Below are 10,518 nucleotides of genomic sequence, written 5' to 3' on the forward strand. Positions count from 1 at the left end.
AAAGCATCCACAGTATGTTGAGTCATGAATCAGTAGGTCCTCCCAAAGCAGAGGTTGTGTGCACCATGTTGTTTTCAATCACAGATACTGAAAAGCATTATCCCCCCCCCCCAAAAATCAGCTAAAATAAAATTTATTCTCTGACTTCCACCTCCCCAAAGTGCTCCTTGTATCTTCAGCAAATAACACAGAAAACTAAACTAAACTAAAATAAAATAAAATAAAATAAAATAAAATAAAATAAAATAAAGACAACTTCCAAGCATTATCCTTAAACACAGTAACAGACACTCACCTTTCATCTAGAGGAATTTGACTCAGATAGATGCTTCAAACTGGGAAAGAGCCATGGATTGACAGCAAGCTGGATTTCCAGGACAAGCTGCAAATGTTTCCTTTTTAAAATCTGATGCTGTGTGACACCTCCAGCAGTGTCCTTCTTGCATACTGAAGGTAAGCTGGAATAATACCTTGAGATACTTTTTCATCCCTAGATCCCATCAGGAAAAGGGTGTGTGCCATAACTTGAGATAAAGCTGACAGAGGATTACAGGTTGGGGACTCTACGGGTCCAGTATCAGAATGTGTCAAAGAATAATCCTGGCAAGAGCTTCACAAGTCCTTAGTGGGAAGCCACCTCAGACCATGTGGGAGCCAGCAAGAACCCATCATTATTGGATAAGGAGTCCAGGGACCAGAATAACCAAGAGATGATGACATTCTGAAATAAAGCAATGGTTTTCATGTCCAGGAATTTCATTTGAGGAAGCAAACAAGGGACCTCCAATTTGGCTGTCTGATTGGCAGGGAAAGGGCGCATACTTGAGCTGGTATGTACAGCTGAGCTCTGGGAGGGCTGGACTAGAGCCCTTTTTCCATCAGCAGTTTTTGTGTTCCATCCAAGTTCTTCTGAATGAACACTCCCTAACTCTTCTGCCTCAAAACTGTCCCTCCTCAACCGAGGACATACTTTCTTTGTTCGGAGTAATGCTACCAGGTAGTTGACAAGACTTGTGGTCAGATGGCCTAGAAGAGTTGGTCTTCAAGCTTTGGTGGAGTGTTCTAGAATCTCAATGCTCTACAGGAAGATAGAGTGACTCTTCAGAGTCTGTACCTTATACTTAAACATGAGCATATCTAATCCAGCCATCTAATCCTTCAACTGAGGTTTCCAGGGCTCCCTGAGGTTGTGAAAATAAACTGAGAACCAGCTAAGAAGTGGGTCTGATATTCCCCACGCCCCTCACCAGGCCCAGGCTGCAGCTACCTTAGCTAAGTCTGCAGATATTCATGTCTAGGAGGCTTGAGGTGTAAGTGTGTGTGTGTGTGTGTGTGTGTGTGTATGTGTGTGTGTATGTGTGTGTGTATGTGTTATGCAGCCAAGAAGCCATAAAAAATATATCTCCAATGGATAGAAGATAGGTCAGGGCTAGGGAAAGAGCCAAGCTTTGTACTAAGATAACAGTCCCACCAAAACAAAGAGTTTCTCCCCCAAATTTCATCTGGTCTGTCCCAATTCCTTGGATATTAGCAATAGGAACAACATTAGCAGATTAGAAAATGAATGGACAAATTCTAAAGGAAAAATTTGCATTGCCGTCACTCTGCAATGGCCATACTTAAGGGGGTCAGAATTGATGGTCAGCTTGACAGTACTTAGAATCACCTAGGACGATCTTCTGGGCAAACCTGTGAGGAATCGTGTAGATTGGAGTAACTGACCTGGGAAGACCCACCCCAACTGAGTAGCACCACTGGCCGGGCTGGGGCCTTGAATGGAGTAAGAACGAGAAAGCAGATTAAACACGAAACATCCATTGCCACCCCACCCGCTTCTTTACAGTAGATGTAAAATGTCCAGCTGCATCTGGATCCTGCGCTCATGGCGTTCATACCCTGTGATGGACTGTGCCCCAGATCTGTAAGCCAAAATAAACCTCTCCCTTCCTTGAGTTGCTCTTGTTGGGGAGTTTCATCACAGCAGCCTGTAACTGATTAAGTACTAAAGCTATGTGTTGGTTTTGTTTGCTTGCTTTTTTGGGTTTTGGGGAGTTTTTTGTTTTGTTTTGTTTTGATTTGTTTTTTTGTTTTGTTTTGTTTTGTTTTTTACCTGTTGCAATGTTTCTATTCGTTTAATTTCTCTTTCTTTAGTTCTGCAGTAAAGTCTCACTACATAGCTCTGCTGGCTAGAGCTATGTTCACTGAGCTGTCCTGGAACTCACAGAGATCAGCCTGCCTCTGCTCCTGGCATCAGCCTGCCTCTGCTCCTGGCACACTGGGATTGAGGTCAGGAGCCTCTATAACTGGTGACAAGAAGTTTCTTAAGGAAAGATTTATTTTGGATCATGGTTTTATGAAACACAACCTATCACGGTGCGGGAGGCATCTGCTTGGCTTCTCTTCATTTGCTTTTCAACTTGCACACAAAGGAACAGGTCTCACCACCGTGTCCCCAAACTTGCCCAGTTCTTAGCTGTCTCCTCCCCGCCACTCCCCTGAGTCCCAATCCCCAGATCTGAAAAATAAAACCCTGACTTCTGTCAGAAAATGGCTGACACTGGACATTATGTTAAACAGGGTGGCTTTTAAGAATGGGATTTTACTTTGAAACAAAGAGAAAATAAAGATTTTGTTTGTGTCGTGTGGGTAGGGTAGTTTGTTTTCATTGTTGATTTCTTTAAGTCGAGGTAATTTCTTTATTTTTTATTTGAGATTATTAAATAATTACAATATTTCTCCTTTCCCTTTCCTCCCTCTAAGCCTTCCCATATGCCAAACACCTCTCCTTGGCTTCCTTAAAATCCATGGCCCCAGGGATCCTGATATTGCAGTCTCTTGTGAGGCTATGCCAGTACCTGGCAAACACAGAAGTGGATGCTCACAGTCAGCTGTTGGATGGAACACAGGGTCCCCAATGGAGGAGCTAGAGAAAGTACCCAAGGAGCTGAAGGAGTCTGCAACCCTACTGGTGGAACAACAATATGAACTAACCAGTACCCCCCAGAGCTCATGTCTCTAGCTGCATATGTAGCAGAAGATGGCCTATTCAGCCATCAATGGGAAAAGAGGCCCCTTGGTCTTGCAAACTATATATGGCCCAGTACAGGAGAATGCCAGGGCCATGAAGTGGGCGTGGGTGGGTAGGGGAGCAGGGGCGGGGGGAGGGTATAGGGAACTTTCGGGATAGCATTTGAAAAGTGAATAAAGAAAATATCTAATTTAAAAACAAAAAACTTTGGGTTGGTTAGATGGCTCACAAGATAAAGGCAAGCACTCCCACGCCTGGCAACTCCAGTTTAATATATGAAACCCAAGTAGTAGAGAGAAGAGGCTTCTCCCAAATGTCTCTGACTTCTACATGTGAGCCAAGCATGCCTGTTCATGTATGTACACATACAACCACAAAATGAAAAAAAAATAAAAGTAAAAACAAAAAAATCCATGGCCCCTTTTTCCACTAATCATTTTTGTGGGCTTATACACATGTGCATACACACACCTAAATATAACCCGTTCAGTGGGTATAATGCTGTCTGTATGTATGCTTTCAGGGCTGAGCATTGGGCAGAGGACAACTAATTCACAGTCTAACAACACAGCACTGGAAACAGGCTGGAAACCTTTCCACCCTCTATCAACCTCAGCAAAGCTACCATTCAGCTTCTTTGAAGCTTACTGGTATTTGTCCAATGGAGGAATTATGCCCCACCTACACTGTGTTCACATCCACCTCCTGCCCACTCTCCTTTTGCGCCTGCCTCTATCAAGCCTTGGGGCACATAACCAGCACTGACACCAGCTGGACCTGGCTGCTCACATAAATCCATGGAGCTGGCTCCAAAGACTGGGGTTCTGGAAACATGGAAAAGCTCATGGGGATTGCTAATAAAAAAAGAAGAAATCCTGACAGGCTCCCTGCAGCCAAGCTGGAACTGAAGGGATGGGCTCCCGAATAAAGCCAATGCCAGATATGGGTGTTTTCTCTTCTGATCAGCACTGGAGGACACATTAGAGAATTGTTTGGGCTCAGGCTGTGGAAAAGTAGAAACCGTCGCAGATTCTAAAGTGATGCATTAGAAGTGTGTGTCTAAGCTTACCAGTAGCTCACTGAGGCTCTGATGATGGGGTCTCGGTGGCAATCAACACAAGCTGCAGACTCACCTGGAAAACTTAAAATGTCGTCCTTAGAAGTAATTGGCTTAGTTATCCTAGAAAGTCGAGTGCTACCCAGTGAGTATATTAGGGAGTTGGTTGACAGCTGTGAAATAGAGAGAGGCAGTCTAGAGCAGTGGTTTTCAACCTCCTAATGCTTTGACCCTTTAATACAGTTCCTCATGTTGTGATGACACCCCAGCCATAAAATATTTCACTAGTACTTCATAACTGTAGTTTTGCTACTGTTATAAAGTAAATATCTGATATGCAGGATATTTGGTAGCTACAGGTCTAGATTCATGATTCTGGAATATTAGTCTGCATGGGAATCTTGGACCAGAAGAGTGCTGTGTTAGAGTAAATGGTTGTCCCTCCCTCTCTCTCAGAAGATAGAACTTTGTTAGAACTGAGAATCTGCCTCTTTCTCAAGCTCCTAGGTAATACGGCCACTGCTGCCAGAGTGAAACTGGAGAATCCAGGAAGCATCCCAGTGCTGCTGGGGTGGCAGAGGAGACCTGATGTGGGCTGTATGGTGGTCCGTGGATCTCCCTCCATTCAGTGATGTGAGGATGCATCAGCTCGTGCACAGGCCTAGGGATGTAACTGTGAGCATCCTCAGCGTAGGAACAGAACACGGTGGTGAGTCTGTGTCGCTTCTCTCTAGTCTTTCACAGCTTCATATCCCAAACTTCTGTTGATTGGCATTTTGGGTACAAATCGGTGCTCTCAAGACAACCTTGGTGAGCTCAGTCTACCCTGACTTGGGAACATCTGACATTCCGTTCTTAAAGCACTTTCTGGATTTCTCTGATCTTGGCTAGGCTTTCCTTCCATTTACAAACTTCCAACCTATATTGTTCAGCCAACTTGTTTCTCTGCCAGCATCTGAACAGGAGGACTGTAGGCTGTCATCATGGAAAGAAACATAAGGTCAGCGTTAAGTTACTACATGAACCATGGTGAATTCCAGCAAAATTACACGGTATGAGAATCTGACTCCTGTCGTCATATGGTTCTTGCTGAGATAGGCTGTATGTGGAATTTCTATTTAAGAACAGAATGTTCTGTTTAGAACACTTAGCCATTCCTTCCTCAAAGAAGCCTCAACTAAATATCGCCCAAGCTATTTAGATAGGACCCCAACATCACCACCTCAATCCAGAACAGGGCTTGCAAGCTCAAGCCAGTCAGCACATGCTTGAAGCAAACAACATATTTTCAAGAAAAAAATAAGTCACAATGATGTAACAGGATAGTAGGAAGTCCAGCCAGGGGGTGAGGTCACAGAGTCATGCCAGATAAACTGTGGTTCTGGGCTGAAAGAGTTCCAGAGCCCATCTGGCAAGCTACTGCACCAGGGTAAGATAAGTTGGACACCTTCCCCAGACTGACCCAACAGACTTTTTTTTTTTTTTAATTTGATAGCCCCAAGCTAAGAAAGCACTGCGAATAGATATTACTGATTTTCTGTCATTGTCAAAATTCTTACTTTATGAGAAAACCAGGGGTCCCATAAAGCACAGAGTCTTCTCCCATGGCCCTGTCCTGAGTGGTCCAGCCTGTGCACACAGCCATGTTTGAGAGGCTCTGAATGGGGCTGAATTAATTCATCCACCGCATCCACCTTTGCCAGGCAATGTCCAAGCAGACATGTTAGTGTGTCTCCATCCTCAGACAACTCGGCACAAAGACCAGAAGAGATTTGGCCAGGGATTGTCAAGATGGAGTCTTATAAATAGATAGTGGGTGGGTCTGGTGGTCACAATCCCAACCACACGACTACATGAGTGACGAAAGCGGGAAGAGACTAAGTTCAACCCTAGCCTGGGCTACAGAGTAAGTTTAAGGCCAGCACGTGCAACTTCAAAATCAAAAGTGGAAGAGGGCTGAAGGCATAGCGCAGTGGAAAGGCCCTGCGTCCATCCTCGTAGAACAAAACGTACTAAGGATAAACAGGGCCTAGTCAAGTAGCCTGATGGATGAGCAAGGTCCTGTGTTCGATTCCTGGGACTACAGGCAAGAATGAAGAAAAGCATGACAATTCCACTGCTCTTAATTTTTCAGAATTCAGCGTGAATGGGAAAAATACTTTGTTTAAATCCTGCATCCAAAAAGTCAAGGCTCAGACCCTGTTTAGGTCACAGTCTCCCTGGGAAGCTGGTTGAATAACAAAACATTCCCCTCACTCCCTTATCCCCAAAATACCAGGACAGATGGAGCAGGAAGGTAGGAAGAGGTCAGAGGAAGTGGGCAGGGGGCTTCAGGTCCTGAGTGACAGTTGGAATTCTGCGGGGCTTATTATGTATCTGCTACTATTCTGAGAATTTCTATATATTTATCAAGTCTCACAATCGCACTAAAAAAAGATTACTGACGCCAGCCTCTATTTGAAGGGGAAACACACAGAAAATCTGTAGCGCCTCCTCAGGGTCACACAGTCAGTCAGTGGTCAGGAAATGATGGTCAGGGCCTTGGTAGCCCAGCTCTCCCCATGGCTCCAGTATGCCATGTGACAGCATGAGCTGCATGTGACATCACAAGAGCTTTGGGCTGGAAAATCCTGAATCCTGGCCCTTCCTATGGTATGAGATTGGCTAAATTACTCAATCCCTCCTATTGCAATGCCTCGTTTATCAAAAGGTTCTAGCAGTGTCTTTACAAATTATTGGAGACATTAAATGAGAAAAACAATAGCATTTATCTGGAATTTCATGCAAGGTAACAGCAACTTTGTTTCATGCCCTGAAGGTTCAAGGAAGTTCATCTAAGAAGTTTACAGGCCATCCACACACTGCACAGAGCTGTGAAGATTCACAGTAGGTCTGATACATCCGTGCTCAGAGTTAAACACCAGATATTTTCTTAGTTTCCGTAGCTTCTGGTTAACACAGAACAACTTACTTTGAAATACTGAAAAATGTTGCAGCCATGAATCAGACCAAGTTCATGGGCAGCCTGTCTCATCCCAGCTGTAAGAAAATTGAAGAAGCTGCAAACTAGAGGGTGACCGGAGCCTCTTACCAAGAACAGAAGCCTCATCAGAGACTGAACAACAATGAAACACCGTAGAGGCAGAGGCCATTCACACACAAGTATGCATGCATTTACAGTGTGCAAAAGGGAGGACCTACTTAGCATTTTCATCTAACTCAGAACTAAGAGCAACTACACAGAGATCCTAAACCTATGATCAACCACCCTTCTCCTACTTGAATGAAGCACTAAGAGCCTATCCTGGGCTCCTCTGACAAGCTTGGTCCGCTTTCTCAGTACCTCATAAAGGTACTGTGCTCAGTACCTCAGTGCTGCACTAAAGAATTCTGAACCTTTCCCAAAAGCCTTGGAGTACTTAAGTTCTACATGGCTAAAAACAGGACAGAATGCGTGCTTTTTACTGGAGAGCCAGAACGGTTTTCATCAGGATTCTATAAAGTCTGTGCATAGACCTAAAAATACTTATGTTAAGAGCCATGTTCTCAGGCAGCCAAAGTGGCTGGCACCTGTAAACACAGTCCTTGAGAGGCTGAGGCAAGAGGATAGTTTCAAGTTCAAGGCCAACCTGGGCTATGTGGTTAGGTCTAATCTAGCCCAGCCTGGGCTATAAATTCAAATTCTGCCTTTACAAAACGGGGTGAGGGGGGGTGAACCTTGTTCTCTACAGTACAGTGGTCAAAATCAGTATAGGATACATATATAGAAAATAAAGTAAGATCTGAAAGGTTTTCAATATAGACTTTCCCTGCCTGGGGCAGACAAATTTGGGGCTGGCTGCTGAATTAACTGCTTAGAGAAAGCAGCAATCACACGCCAATAGGAAAACCCGCATTCTGCCCAGGCATCTGTCTCAGTGCTTCCTGGTTTCTGCATGGCTAGCGCGAGTATTGGCAGCTCACTCTGTGCCTTCATTCCTTCTAAGCATATCATTTAGGGCCTAGCGATAGAAACATGAACCATCAGAAGTGCAGTGCTGTTCTGTGCAATCCGGGAATGATCTACAGTGGCCATACTTTTGGTTTTGAATCTTTTGTTGTTGTTGTTAAACCAAAGTCAAAGAATAAATAGCACATAGCAGATAGATAGACTGAAAGAGAGTGAACACTGCTAAATCTGGTACCCAAAACAACCAGCAGAGATTGGAAGCCCCTTTAAAGCAGACAGCTGAAAGTCAGAGTGGAGAGTTTAGGGCAGAGCAGGGTGTCCCCTCAGGTGAGGATTCTGAGTGAAAAGACAGATAGCAGCAACAGAGGTGGCCTCGTCAACTGGGCACTCGCAGCAACAGCAGACGCAGGCTGCGGAAGTTGAGGCAGTCACTGTGGTCCCGGCCTCTCTTTATATCACGAGATGGGTAATAGTAATCGCTGCTGGACACAGTTTGCCCGAGGGCTGTTCTCAAGGACATCACTTTTTCTATTTTGGAGCTGATTTGTTCTCCCTCCCACCCCCAGTCACAGAGCCAAGGAGGCAGCCCATTCCCATATAGGGGCCTTGAAGGTCACTGACACCAATGTGCTTGAGTCCGAAACGAGAGGGATAAGCTATCTGGCTTTCAAAGCCAGCTTCTCGGTGAGCTCAACACATGACTTAGCAGTATAGTCTACATTTCAGGTGCAGTGAAAAGACAAGATTTCGAATCAGACAGGCAAAGATGAAACTGAGACTAACAATCTCGCCTCCAGCATCTCGGAATTCAGCTTCCTCAGCCCCAAGTGCAGGATGTGAGGATGCCAATCAATCATGCTGGGCTTTTCTGCTGATGAGTGAAATCATGTGCTCAGCATGCCTGTGACATTGCCAGGGATACGGGGGAAGTATGTGGGGAGGAGAAATTTATCTTCTGGGAAACTCCTGAGAACAGACTGAGACTTAAAGGTTATTAAGCAAAGCATCTCTGTTGAGATGTAAAAAGTTGGAGAGTCTCAGCCACATGCTGCCCCTACTGTGGAGCCCCCGGCCACTGTTCCTTCTCTGACATGGACTGGACAGCAACACTCCCAAACCATGAGCCAAAATAAGGCCCTCCTCCCGTTAGTTGCTTGAGTCAGGTATTCTCCATAAGTCTCTACTGCAAGAATCAAGAGCGCCTTAACTCCACAAGCCAACAACACACCTTTGCAGTCTGTCCAGCCAGCACGCTGGTCAGCTGCTAGGCTGTTCTCTGGCACAGATAGTAATGTGTGCTTTTATCTGTGTTCCCAAAGGCCAACTTCGGTGCCGATTTCATATTCAGTTCATTGTAACTTATCCTGCCCCTTCTGATTCACTGACACTTTATTTAAACACATCTTTAACATTGCAGTGGTGAGGTTCCTGGTGTAAAACAGCCAGAAACTAACTAGAGCCTGGTTTTACTGCCCACACTCTAAGACACTAGGCCACTTGGCTCCCAAGTTCACCTCTCAGACAGCTGACACTTCTCTTTACAGTTAACGAGCTAACCTGTTCTTTATTCATACACATACAAACATGAAGTCACACGGCACTGATGCCACCTGTACTGTCTCTGCCCAAGAGAAAACTGCCCTGAGCACAGTGGTCAGAGAACAGCCTGCTCTAGAGCTGAGGGGCTTTTCCTCTACATGCTACTTCCCTTTCCCTCCCAGACGCTTGTCTGTCTGTCCAGCACTTAAGTTATTAGGTTCCTGGAAATCCACCACCATCTTCAGCCTGATCCTTCTCACACCCATTGTTTCTCTTCCGTGTCCCTGTACTCCCGTGTCTCAATCCTGTGCCACAGGTTCTGCCCCTTCTGATGTGATGTGTTGTCTGCCATTTGCCTCAAACTATCAACAGGACTGTGAGTCTCTAAGAGATGAAAGTACACTTCATTACTGTCAGGCTTCTGCCAAAGCTGGCCACTGCAGGAGACGGTCACACATTTTCATTATAAGGTAGCAATAAGTAAGTGGGTGGATTCATAGATTCAATTACTACCTGCTTAATGAATGGTAAATTAGGGAAAATGAGAAAAGGGCTTTCAAAAGGACAGGTGATGTCTGACTTTGTCCTCCCATCTTCAACAGAACATGCCAGTGATGAGCACAAGAACGCTGGGCTCTACCAAATGCAGCGGAGTGTTAGCCTCAGTCCAACTCACTCACAAAGCACTCCATTAAAATGAAGAAGCTGGGCATGGTGGTGCACGCCTTTAATCCCAACACTGGGGAGGCAGAGGCAGATGGATTTCTGAGTTCGAGGCCAGCCTGGTCTACAAAGTGAGCTCTAGGACAGCCAGAGCTATACAGAGAATTCCTGTCTTGAAAAACCAAAAACCAAAAAGAAGAAGAAGAAGAAGAAGAAGAAGAAGAAGAAGAAGAAGAAGAAGAAGAAGGAGGAGGAGGAGGAGGAGGGAGGAGGGAGGAGGGA

Source organism: Mus pahari, chromosome 3 (assembly GCF_900095145.1).
Source record: "Mus pahari chromosome 3, PAHARI_EIJ_v1.1, whole genome shotgun sequence".
Classification (NCBI taxonomy): domain Eukaryota; kingdom Metazoa; phylum Chordata; class Mammalia; order Rodentia; family Muridae; genus Mus; species Mus pahari.